The sequence below is a fragment of the Anabrus simplex genome, chromosome X (assembly GCF_040414725.1).
Source record: "Anabrus simplex isolate iqAnaSimp1 chromosome X, ASM4041472v1, whole genome shotgun sequence".
Lineage (NCBI taxonomy): Eukaryota > Metazoa > Arthropoda > Insecta > Orthoptera > Tettigoniidae > Anabrus > Anabrus simplex.
This window is the reverse complement of record NC_090279.1, coordinates 174,489,454-174,502,733: the sequence shown is the minus strand read 5'-3', so window position 1 is coordinate 174,502,733 and position 13,280 is coordinate 174,489,454.

Below are 13,280 nucleotides of genomic sequence, written 5' to 3'. Positions count from 1 at the left end.
CAGTTCTTGATGTGCCTGGAATACGGCTATCCTGCGGGATGATAATTAAGTAATTTATTAAGTGGAGAATTTATTATTGGTGGAGCACATGTTGTGTATTTATATTTCACGAATAAGGAATAATAATAATAATAATGCGATTGAGGCTCACGAACGCGATAGTTGCGACTTGTAACCCATGTGATAGTGATGATTGTGGAATCTTCAAATAAATTTCAGAAATATAAATGAATCTCCATCGTTGTTTGAGGAATATTTCAACCTAAGCGATATCGCGAATTTCGATCACTAGCCACTATTGGAGAAAGAGTATTTTTATACACGAATTCGTCTTCAGGAAACCATCGATGTGACCATGCTTAAAATAATGGGTAAAGTTAAAAGGGCAGGAATCGCTGTAGAATAATGTATATAAAAAAATACGCGTTACCTTGTATGAATGTGGTGTGTGTGTGTGTGTGTGTGTGTGTGTGTGTGTGTGTGTGTGTGTGTGTGTGTGTGTGTTGTAAATATGAATATTTGAGATGTCTTTTGATTATTCAATGTGATTCAATCTGGTCGTGCATTTATGGCATCGGCACAGATTTTGTTCAACGTTGTTTGCCCCCTTAAAGATTTATTTTGCGCACCGTAAGGAAATATTTAATAAGATTAGTGTCAAGTAAGACTAGAATAGAATTTAATTTGCTGTTTATTAAGATTTAAGGAAAAGATCGTCTCGTTATTTTTCCGCAAGGGCAAGCGATTTGTAAATTAATTTTCAATTAACTCACATGTGGATAAGAAATTTTTCAATACAATTATATTCAAATTCAGAAATATTTTCAAAATAATTTGAAGTTTTGAATGCTATGCAAGATAAAATCAAATATTCACAAGTGACATAATAGACTTGAATTCTAGTGATAATGTGTAATAATAATTAATTGAAGAATTTTTTTAAAAAAAAATGTGAATTATAATTGCCATAAGGATTGCTTAGTGAAATACGCTAGTTGGAAAATGCGTTTGTGTGATGATAAAGCAAGACGTTACACAGACAAGGTTAGGGATTATTGTTAATAATAATAATAAAGATAATAATAATAATAATAATAATAATAATAATAATAATAATAAAAATTTTGGAATCAATTTCGATTTTCACTAAAGCTTCTACTGGTGTTATTAATGAATGTTATACACTTTAAATACTGAGATTCATCAGAATTCAACTTTGACCACGTGTTGAGCTTATTATAAATTCGTGAAGCCTTAAGCAAATTTTCTGTGGAATAATAAGCGAGACAGCTGTCTACTAATTTTGTACAAACCTTTATTGAAGTCTTTGTACTCTTTCAGTTAAATACTTTAATTTTTTTAAGGCAGTAAAGGCCTAATTTTGTTTGTTGATTTTCATTCTGCAGAATTATTCTGCCTAGTTCCACAGGATGATCACTTTTCCCACACTGTAGAATAGGATTTTAGCAACATGTGGCAACAGTATTTCGGTTAATGTTTGCCCAGCGTTACCGATTTAATTTCTTCCGTTACTTGACCCAGTTTCATCAGCGCAGTGAAACAAAACTTGGCTTTGAATACCTGAGACCATCTCTGTCTTTGATTTTTATTAATGACGTTACTGGAGGTGGACTCTGGATACTTCTCATTTTATCAAGACACTCTTGACATGGCATGTGGTCTTCGACAACTCTTACCAAATACCCTTCAATATATGCCATTGCAGCACTCAATATACTGTAGAAACCCATGGTGCGTGCTCCTTCGGCTTCCTTTTCGATCCTTATCAGTTGTGTTTGAAAATTTCTTGCTAATCCAGGATTCGTTGCTGCCAGTCCGTCCGCGTGTGCGATTTGTTCACTAACTATCGGTTGCAAAAGTTGGGAAAGATACATTCTATTTATTTTGTTCCGAAAAATTGAAAGAAAAGCATTTAGATGCTTATAGGAGACCATTCATGCCTTTTCTGGTTATTTTTCACAAAAAAACTGAAAGGTAAAATGGAACTACTTACATATAATGTCACTTTACTTTCCACAATTATTCCTCTCTTCCTCTTGCATAGATGAGCACATTAACTTACACTCCGTGATAAGAATGGGCAGCTGCACTCTTCGAATATTCCAAGGTTCAAATCACAGTTTCGACACTGGCAATTCTCAGTGTGAGTTTCATGTAGAGTATACCACGGAAATAATTAAAGTATGAGAGAGCCTTCAAGTCCTGGGGTACCTACTCCAATATTTCTGCCAAATACGATTGCCATGGCACCCAAGGGGTCTGGCATTGCTTATACCTTCCCAAATAATATACTAATGATGACGGATCATGTAACTAGTAAATGATTTCATTCCTCACCTTGAAGAGGGAGGCGGGCTTCCTAGACGGTGGCACCGTCTCTCGGGCCAGGAGATTTATATCGAAGATAATATTATTATCAACAGAACAGGAGCAATAATTGTAAGTAACCTAATTTTTGCCGTCACATGGTCTGCGTATTTACTGTACCATACCTTGCCTGCCTACTGCTTTAATCCATAATTCCCTAGTTGGCTCTTAGCAAGGGAATTCATGGAAACTAATTTCGGGAACTTTATTTCTGGAGCCTTGTTTACAGCACGGTACGAAACAGTACACCATTGTAATATGATTGACGTATTTTAACAACACCCTTTTCCCATTTGGTCAGTGTGTGAAATAAGCCGAAAGTGTCAGGTTCCAATTCATCCTCAATTTACAAGAATTTACCCGTTTCACATCGGATGGTAAAATTGTATTCTACGACGTTTGAAGCACAGAGGTGAGTGGAACATGTTTTATATATCCCCATAACGAATGATTATCAATTTAGCAAATTCAACAAGGTATTTCTATATATATAAAAGCAAGTCGGACTGGAGCGTTGTATATATACATATTTAAAAATGAAAAAAGTCGTGAATTAAATGAGGCACTTCCAGAAATCACAGAAATTTGAAACTTGGTACGGGGGAAACTGATGACCTCAGGATCCCTAGAAAAATCGGAAATTCTCAAAATTCCCTGAAGGGGGCACGTTAGGGGGGCTCAAATTTTGGGCTCAGCATAAGAACACAGTCGTATAGTATATCCAAAATGATAACCTATAGGTTTCGTGGGCTTAAAAATTTTCGGGAATTTCCTCATTTTTATCCCCATCCCCCCAAATCAAGATGGGGGGACACAACCTGCCAGACGAGGTAGACAATTGAAATTTGGTGAAATTATAGCTTTTGGTCCCTAACTGACGGGAAAATTCCAAGATGTTCAAATTCTTCACTTTTTACCCCCAAAGATATCGAAATATGGAGGCAATTTCAATGACTGTGCAGACATTCTTTTGAGCTATTTTTTGGCTAAACGGTAAGTCGTATCACAAAACGTATGGCACAATGTCGCTTCAATTCGGAGTGATCTACAACTTTGCTCCTGCGACATTTTGTCGTATCTCTCTCCCTTATACTTTGAATTTGGCCGTATTTCTGGATTGTTCGTAAATTTGGTGATTTTTCCAAGAATATTTCATTGTTTGACACACTTATAATAATGATAGGGTCATCACGTTGGGTGCGCACATTGGCACGATTAAGGGACATATGTGTTCCAAATTTAATAATTCTAGCTTATACATAAGTAGGCAAAAAGTAATGTAAAATGTTAAAAATGCACCCAAATTTCACCCTATTCAAACTTTGAACTCAAGTTACCCCCTTAATATGGGAGATACGAGGATATGGTTTAGAAACAAACATGTAGAGCGATAACTGAGGCGTCTGATGGCGTAAACCGTTTCTTAATATCATAAACCGTTTTGGAGATATGAATCTCGAAGTGGAAGTCTGCAGTTTTCAACGTGCTCATGGTTATCCGTCATCTATATATATAAAAGCAAGTCGGACTGGAGTGATGTACATATAAATATTTAAAAATGAAAAAAGACGTGAATTAATGAGGCACTTCCAGAAATCTCAGAAATTTGAAACTTGGTACGGGGGAAACTGATGACCCCAGGATCCCTAGAAAAATCGGAAATTCTCAAAATTCCCTGAAGGGGGCACGCTGGGGGGCTCAAATTTTGGGCTCAGCATAAGAACACAGTCGTATAGTATATCCAAAAAGATAACCTATAGGTTTCGTGGGCTTAAAAATTTTCGGGAATTTCTTCATTTTTATCCCCCATCCCCCCAAATCAAGATGGCGGCACAACCTGCTAGACGAGGTAGACAATTGAAATTTGGTGAAATTATAGCTTTTGGTCCCTAACCGACGGGAAAATTCCAAGATGTTCAAATTTTTCACTTTTTACCCCTCAAGATCTCGAAATATAGAGGCAATTTTAATGACTGTGCAGACATTCCTTTTGAGCTATTATTTGGCTAAACGGTAAGTCGTATCACAAAACGTATGGCACAATGTCTCTTCAATTCGGAGTGATCTACAACTTTGCTCCTGTGACATTTTGTCGTATCTCTCTCCCTTATACGTTAAATTTGGCCGTATTTCTGGATTGTTCGTAAATTTGGTGAATTTTACAAGTATATTTCATTGTTTGACACACTTATAAGAATGATAGGACCATCACGTTGGGTGCGCACATTTTTACTATTAACGGACATATGTGGACCAAATTTCATGATTCTAGCTTATATATAAGTAGGCAAAAAGTAATGTAAAATGTTATAAATGTACCCAAATTTCACCCTATTCAATATTTGAACTCAATTTACCCCCTTAATATGCGAGATACGAGGATATGGTTTAGAAACAAACATGTAGAGCGATAAATGAGGCGTCTGATGGCGCAAACCGTTTCCTAATATCATAAGCCGTTTAGGGGATATGAATCTCGAAGTGGAAGTCTGCACTTTCCAACGTGCTCATGCTTATCCGTCATCTATATATATAAAAGCAAGTCGGACTGGAGTGATGTACATATAAATATTTAAAAATGAAAAAAAGACGTGAATTAATGAGGCACTTCCAGAAATCTCAGAAATTTGAAACTTGGTACGGGGGAAACTGATGACCCCAAGATATGGCCAGAAAGTTCGTCTTATCGTACAAGCCGTTTTTCGATTTGATGTACCGTTTAGCAGGAGTTATTCTGTAAATGATGGTTAACATTCTTATACTTCCGTATGACGACTATATTCTTTCATTGACGTCGATTTGTAGCAATCTAGAAAGGGTTTGTCTGCCATTGGTATTAAATACATTGCAAATCGATAGTGACTGTCGGAAGGAGGACTTCTGCTATTGTTTTCAGTCCTTCCCACATCGACTTTGACAGGCAATAAGAATGTTGTCGTCCTACATCTCTTGTGCACTATTTTATGCATAATTCCCTTCTCGATTCGACTAGCAGAACTCTAGGGAGCGTGTCTTCCATTATAAATAAATTGACCCATCTAAAATGTGACTGACGATAGGCATAGTGGCCTGCTATTATAATGGAATCTCACCCACTCGGTGTGACTGGCAGGAAGCTGACTGGCATTAGAAAATGCGTCTGCCATTATAAAGATAAGAACGCAACTCACTTTTGACTGGCAGTAAGGAAGGTCCTTGCAAATATAATAAAAGTTCCTCAACTGTAATCTATCTGGAAGTAGGAAATGGGGTCTGCCATTGTAATGAAACCTCCCCAAATCGATTTTGGCCGCGCACTAGGCAATGGGGTCTGCCGTTAAATGAAAATTACTTTCTTCGTTGTGAATTGCAGTAAACAAGTGGACTTGCCGTTATCATCGCAATTCCGCAAATCACACTTTCATTGGAAACAACGTCTGTGGTTTTCACAATACTGATTCTCGTATAAAGCCAAGACAAACCCAATTTAAAAATCTTATTCACTTAATGTGCACTAATTTACTTCGATATCCGTATACAATGTAGAGTACCGTAGCGAAGCACGGGTACATTTGCTAGTAAAATAATAAACGGCAGCTGCCCAGAAATACAGTAGAGCCTATTTGAGAGCCTGTTTTAGGCAGCTAAAATAACATTTTAGCACCTAAAAATCCGAGGTCTAGTAATCACTATATCAAGATCCTGTGGTGGTTGGAAGTGTGGTGTGTTGTCTGAATATGAAAGGAAAAGTGTTGGAACAAACACAAACACAAGTCCCCGAGCCAGAAGAATTAATTAGACATGATTATATTCACCCGTCCGGCCGGCAATCGAATCCGGGACCTTCTGAACCGAAGGCCTCAACGCTGACCATTCAGCCAAGGATTCGGACAAAACAAAATCATTATTGAGTTTCATTATTTCTATCGGTATTAACATTCAAGTTTCGTAGTAGACGTCACCAGTAAGCATACAACGTGTAGAAAAACCGCCAATCGAGGTATTCTTGTGAGGTTGAATTGCAGCGCCTCTAGCGGCAAGAATAGCATCCACAGGGCGGACAGCTATGGATGGCTATTGGGTAGGCTTTGTATTCCTTGTAGGCTAAGGTTTTGAGCTTACCAAACCGATGAAAGTCACATGGCGCTAGGTCGGGACTGTAGGATGGATGTTGCCAGACCTCCCACTTGAAACGCTGCAGCAGTTCTCTGGTTTGGCGGGCCTTGTGAGGTGTTGCGTTATCGTGCAACAAAATCACACCGGCGCTCAATTTCCCCCCGCGCTTCTCTTTAATCGCTTTATTCAACCCGTGCAACGTTTGACAATACGACGCCGCGTTGATCGTCGTTCCTTTCGGCATGCATTCTACGTGCAGCAAACCCTCAATGTCAAAGAACACTGTCGCCATATATTTACCGACTGAAGGTTGAACCTTGGCCTTCTTCCATTGTGGTGATGAGGGGTGCACCCATTCCATTGATGTTCTCTTCGTTTCATCGCCTGTGACGATTCGTCGCAGTAACCCGTTGCCGTCTGCAGCATAGCGTTGCAAAAATGCCAGGGAGGATTGGAAACGTTGTCCCTTGTGCTCATCGGCGAGAAGACGTGGGACCCATGTTTGACACAGCTTACGATATCCAAGGTCCTCGTGAACAATGGCGAACACACTGCCATGCGACATGTTCAGCTGCGTCGCGATTTCTCTCAATTTAATGTGCCGGTTTTGTCTAATGATCGCATTCACACTGTTGACCATTGCACGGGTCCTGGACGTTGCGGGCCTGCCTTCGCAATGGTTGTCCGTGATATCCGTGCGTCCGGCTTCGAATTGCTGACATCACTTTACGATACCTTGCCGGGAAATGGCCAGCTCCCCATACACAGCACTAATTTCACGATGAATGTCCGTGCAATTCTTCCTTTTGGCCCATAGGAATCGGATTGCCGCACGCACCTCAAATTTGGAGTGAACGTCCAGTTGACGCACCATGGTATTTGGCCGCTATTCACACAATACTAGACGAGACACCACAGCGACCTGCCTAACAGGCGTATGGGCAGTGTCTGTCTTTTTCTCCGCTGTGCCCACGTTTGTGACACACAGCGCGCTGCTGAGGCGCGTTAGTGCAACTAACATTTTGATCCACCTACGTACAATTAATTTTTAAATATTGTTGGTCAAGTCGGGCTCTTGTGTGAATAGATTTTACCAAACTGTAAGAAATCTATTCTGTTCCTTCAACTGGCTTTGATTTCAATTGTAGAGTGCACAGGCTCATGAATCTTCTAATCGTGTTCAAAAATTTATCAATTTCAATATTTAAATCACTGCTATGAAACATGTCTCCCCATTTTATTTTACTCAAATTATTTTTAGCAATATATGATCTATTTTGAAAGAGTTACGTAGAAAATTTGGTATAATACGTGAGACGAATGCATGTTTAATGTTGAGGATTACTATCATAGGATGATGATAAACATTTTACTTAAAGAGATGATAGCGAGAATGACATCATTTCTCAATCTACTTTTAATCAGAGCATGATCAAGACAGGATTAAAATGACCAGATTATTCTACTTGTAAACGTTGCTGTGCTGGTATGGTATATTTAGGACAGAATATTGTTTGCTTGCCAAATTAAGAGATTTCCTTCACAGTCGTATGGATTTCCGACGTCTATATTTGTGTCCCCTTCTATCAGTTCAGTTTCAACGTGGCATCTCGCAAGAATATAATAATAAAACTCACCGAGGAGCTGCAGTTTGTTATTTACATACTCCTGTAATAGCTACTTTCTTGCTATCATAGTTAATCATAGTTAATTTTACTTCTGTGATAAATTTGAAGTCATCAGAGTCAACCATTTTAAACTAATAATACAACACGATCATACCTTTTATCTACCCCCTCCCCCCCATTGTATTAAAATTGTACATGGCATGGTTACTTATATTCACATTACTCATTGTCCAACTTTCTGTTAAAATAATTACATCGAACCTATGATTATATGCTTTGAAATCAAGTGAATACGAGACCTTTGATACAGTTTATTACTGAGCGAAATACTATGAAGTTGTGTCACTATCGGAGGCTGTTTGCTGCTGACATAGTACACGCAGCTAATTCAAGAGTATGTCCTAAATGGATTCGAGCACGTATGAATCCTAATACTCCAGACAAACAAACCTGTGTAACAAACAGTCTCAATCATTCAGTAATTCAACTGTCATTGGGTCATATTTTATTCAAGACTAGCTGTCACCCGCGACTTCACTCGCGAAGATTTGGAAAGTTGATAAAAATTAATTGTTCCTCTTACTGCACTAAGACATTATCTGGAAATCTCTAAAGATAAAACCTCACCGAAAAATTGCATTTCATTTACCCCAGAACCTCTTTGTAAACCACGATTGTGGCATTGCCTTTAGGGGCTAAGATGTCCAGGCTACTGGCAGAGCTAAATCTGGAACATGCGACAAGGAACTCTAATGTGAGAAACAGTCCTCTTTCAAGTCGAAAAAGGAAAAAAGGTTTCTTTATTTCTAAAGGAGATCAAAAATACCGATTTTCACGTCTGTAACATCTTAGTCTTTGAGATATAAGTATCCTCATACTGATATTCTCTATTGGTGGAAAAATATCTATTTCCCTCCAAGGGAATCAAGAATTTCCATTCGGAATTGCTAGGCGGGCATTAATTCCATTGTGGAGTTTTATCTCCCGTATGCAGTTATCATAATGTGCCTCTTATAATGGACATTTGATAAGTTCACCTTCGGAGGTCTTTCATCGACGTCTCTCAAGTGGACACACAACTCGTCGCCGAAGACTCTCCTGCTATTTTTGATCGGCCAGGTGGCTACACATCTATACTATTGGCTCGCGCCGAGGCAACAAAGCATATAGGCCGACTCCTCGTTGGACGTTAGCCTCCCTAATACCTTAACACCATGTCTACAACCACAATCACCACAACCATAGCCTTCTGTTATCACACCTACTCTTCCCATTCCCTCACCACTACTACATCGTCCCATCCATCGCTTGTTATGTCAACATTCCTCCCCGACCCTCAGCGCATCTACCGACTGTCTACGCCAACTCCATCTTCAGCCGCACCAGCAGCAGCCAGTCAACCTTCGTTGCCGCCATCCACAGTGTCACCAGCAACAGCCCGTCAACCTCCGTTCCCGCCATCAACAGTGCTACCACCATCTTCAACCGCACCTGCAGCAGCCGCCAACCGCTCAACGCCATCGACATCAACTCCACCCGTACTGTTCAGTTGCGTCGTTCGCGGCGCCGACCCCCTCATCTCGCCAACGGAAGTTCACCATCAACTTCGTTGTCAAGGCATACCCATCTGGAGGGCGTTTCGCATCTTTAGCACCCAAGGCCCCACCTATCTAATCCGTCTCCAGTTCACCAGCGCAGCAGCAGTTGACCACCTAATCTCCCATGGTGTCAATCTCTACGGCCGTCGCCATAATGTTGAACTTTCTTGTTCTCTTACCCACGCTCGAAATCCGAGCATTCGATTGTGTCAAACAGCCGAAATCCTACGAAGTCTGCGAAGCTGCATGAACATTAAGCAGCCTGCGAAAGAATCGGAAACTGCGAGCCAGGCGCTGCTACTATCAAACAGGGAGTACGGCAAGGATGTGTATTATTTCTCCTGCTGTTTAATCTGTACTCTGAGCAGAACTTCCGAGCTGCTCTTCAAGTGGCGTAAGATGGAAAACAGTTAGCTGTGGGCTGACCAACAATCTGAGGTATGTAGATGACACTGTTATCGAAGGTCGTCAACGTCGGGTAGACAGTATCCTAGCAGAAGAGGGTAAACTTGGACTCAGAATTAACAGCGACAAGACCATGGTGATGGCAATTTCCAGAACTGGTATCATGCACAATCTTATGAATATTTATGGGGAACAAGTTGAACTAGTGCGAAAATTTATGCACCTTGGCAGCTGGAATACTGGGGACATAGATCCGGATTTAGAGACGCGTGCACGTATAGAATTGGCTCGTATTAGCTTCCCGTAAAGGAGGAATCTACTGTGTGGCAGATAAATCAGGTTGGGGGCACGTCATAACTCGTCAGATGCTATGTATGCTATGCTATGTATGCTATGTCTCTAAAATGTAACATCATTAAGAAAGTAAATGCCTTCGAGATGTGGATGTTCCGAAGGATGTTACGGATCTTGTGGACTGACCACGTCTCCAGTGCTGTCGTATTCAGATGCATGAGGAGGGAGCCAATGTTGATGTGTACAATTAAGTAAAGGGAAACAGCCTACGTTGGGCATAGTATGAGGAACGAAAACCACAACATGCTAAAAGTGATTATCATCATTATCATAATCAATGTCCCACTCCAGTAGCCCGCGTGTGGTTAACAAGCCTCCTCCACTCCTTTCTGTCCTTCCACTTTTCCTGCTCCATGATTTCCACATACATCTTGGTCTTCCAATTGCTCTTTTTCCCTTAAGTTCCCTTTCCAATTCACTTGTTGATGGCCGTTCCTTTCCCATTATTTTTACATATCCGAACCATCTCAGTCTTGCTTTCTGTATGTTCTGTATTAACGGTTCTATAGTTAGTTATTCTCTGATTTTAATATTTTGAATTCTATTTTTTCGTGTCGTTTAACCGATGTTCTTAAAAAATTAATTTCTACTTCTTGGATCTTACTATCTTGTATCTTATTAGTTACCAGCGTTTCTAGTCTGTATGTTACAATTGTACGAAATATTCGTTATATAATGTTAATTTCGTTCTCTTGGGTATTTTGTCATCACATAAAAGCTCTCTCACTTGATGATGAGATGTTGTACCGTTACTTAGTCTGATATTAGTTTCAGGATTTATTTCATTACTTCCATTAATAGTGCTACCCAGGTATGTAAACTGTTCTACATTCTCTAACCGTTCTCCGTCCATGTTCACTTGGCTTATCTTTTTGCTCTCTTCCACAGTGCATGACTACAGTTTTCTTTTTACTTTTTCTGCTATTTGCTTTACGTCGCACCGACAGAGATACGTCTTATGGCGACTATGGGATAGGAAGGGGCTAGGAATTGGAAGGAAGTGGCCGTGGCCTTAATGAAGGTACAGCCACATCATTTGCCTGGTGTGAAAATGGGAACTACGGAAAACCATCTTCAGGGCTGCCGACAGTGGGGTTCGAACCCACCATCTTCCCATTACTAGATACTGGTCACACATAAGCGACTGAGCTATCGAGCTCGCTTTCTTTTAATAATTACTATTCCAAACTCCTTCAGATTGTCATTCCAAATGTCCAGTCTCCTTTGTACTTCCTTTTCTCCCTTTCCCCAAATCACAATATCATCTGCAAATACCAAAGCATTCACTCCATCACTACTGATAATCTGTTTTACACGTTTTATGATTTCGTCCAACAATATAGTAAACAATAATGGCGGCAGTGCACTTCCTTGCTTGAGAACTTTTTTTGTATAACATGTTTCAGTCATTTACTCGCCACTTGTACACTGCTTTTACTCTCATGATACAACATTTTTATCTTGTTAATTAATGATGTTGGTACATTCCTTTTCAGTAGTCATTCCCATACATGATTTTCCTAAGCTGTATCATAAGATTTTTCCAAATCTAAAAATACGGAGATTATTTTCTTGTTCCTTTCCAGATGTATTTCCATTATCGTTCGCACTGTAAATATCTAGTCTCTTGTTGATCTATTCGGTCTAAAGCCATATTGTTCTTCCTCTAACTGTGTTTCTATTGATTATGCAGGGTAAAATTTTTGGACGTAGGGATTGCGATCGAAGGACGCACACTTGGCTCACGGGATTGTACTGGACTAGATTCGACTAGACTGACGAGGACAGGCAAGCATCGTAAAGACTTCCCTGATTGTGACCAACCTTCAGTAATGGAGAAGGCACTACAACAAGAAGAAGGAGGAGAATAGGATTTTTCACAAAAGGCTATAAGAAATTTGTAGCGTGCTCTATGTGTGCAGATATCCCGTACCATCCTGACAACAATGTTTTTTCTAATGTTCCACAAACGAATTTTTTGAGTTGTTAAACAAGCGAATTCTTCTATAAATTGTTATCTGTAGCTGAATATTTCTTGAAGGGGAGCATTGTCAGTGCAAGCTGGCAAGAGTTTGCGTGAAGAACCTGTGTCCACACGTTTACATTTCTATAACCTTTCGTCTCCGTGCATTAACCACAAAAGGGAAATGATCGCCAGAATAATTCAATACTCTAATTGTATCGTGCGAAGTATACACTAAATTAGCAGTTAAGTGCAAGCCTTTCAGTATAGGGCCCATACACTGATTAATTTAAGGTAAGCTGTTCATTATACTTTCACAAATATAAATATTAATCATCATCATCATCATCATCATCATCATCATCATCATCATCATCTTCCTTCCAAGTATTGGGGTATGTGTCCCGTTACGGTCTTGTATTTTACTTTTTGCAAGACTTGATAGCAATCAAATGTCCTTCCGACGGGTTGCTAGCCTGAAGGAAGTAAGACCATTGGTGGGGCTGCCATCTCTCAGCTAATGAACTAGCTGAAATTACAGCATTTCCTCCATAAAGGATGTAACGGTAATACCGCCGTGACTCTGTCGATAGGGCTTCATCTGTGGTAACAGGTTTTTTCATCTTTGGGCAGGAGAGGTTATGTCATAATAATAATCATCATCATCATCCTTCCAAGTACTGGGCCATATGGCCCGTTACGGTCTTTATTTTCTTTCCATCGCAACATTGGACGTCCTATAGATCTATGTCCTCTTGGTTGATAGCGTAGGATCTCCTTTGGTAGTCTTCCAAATTCCATCTTTTGAACATGACGTTTCCAGTTTTCTTGGTAATCATAGACGTAATT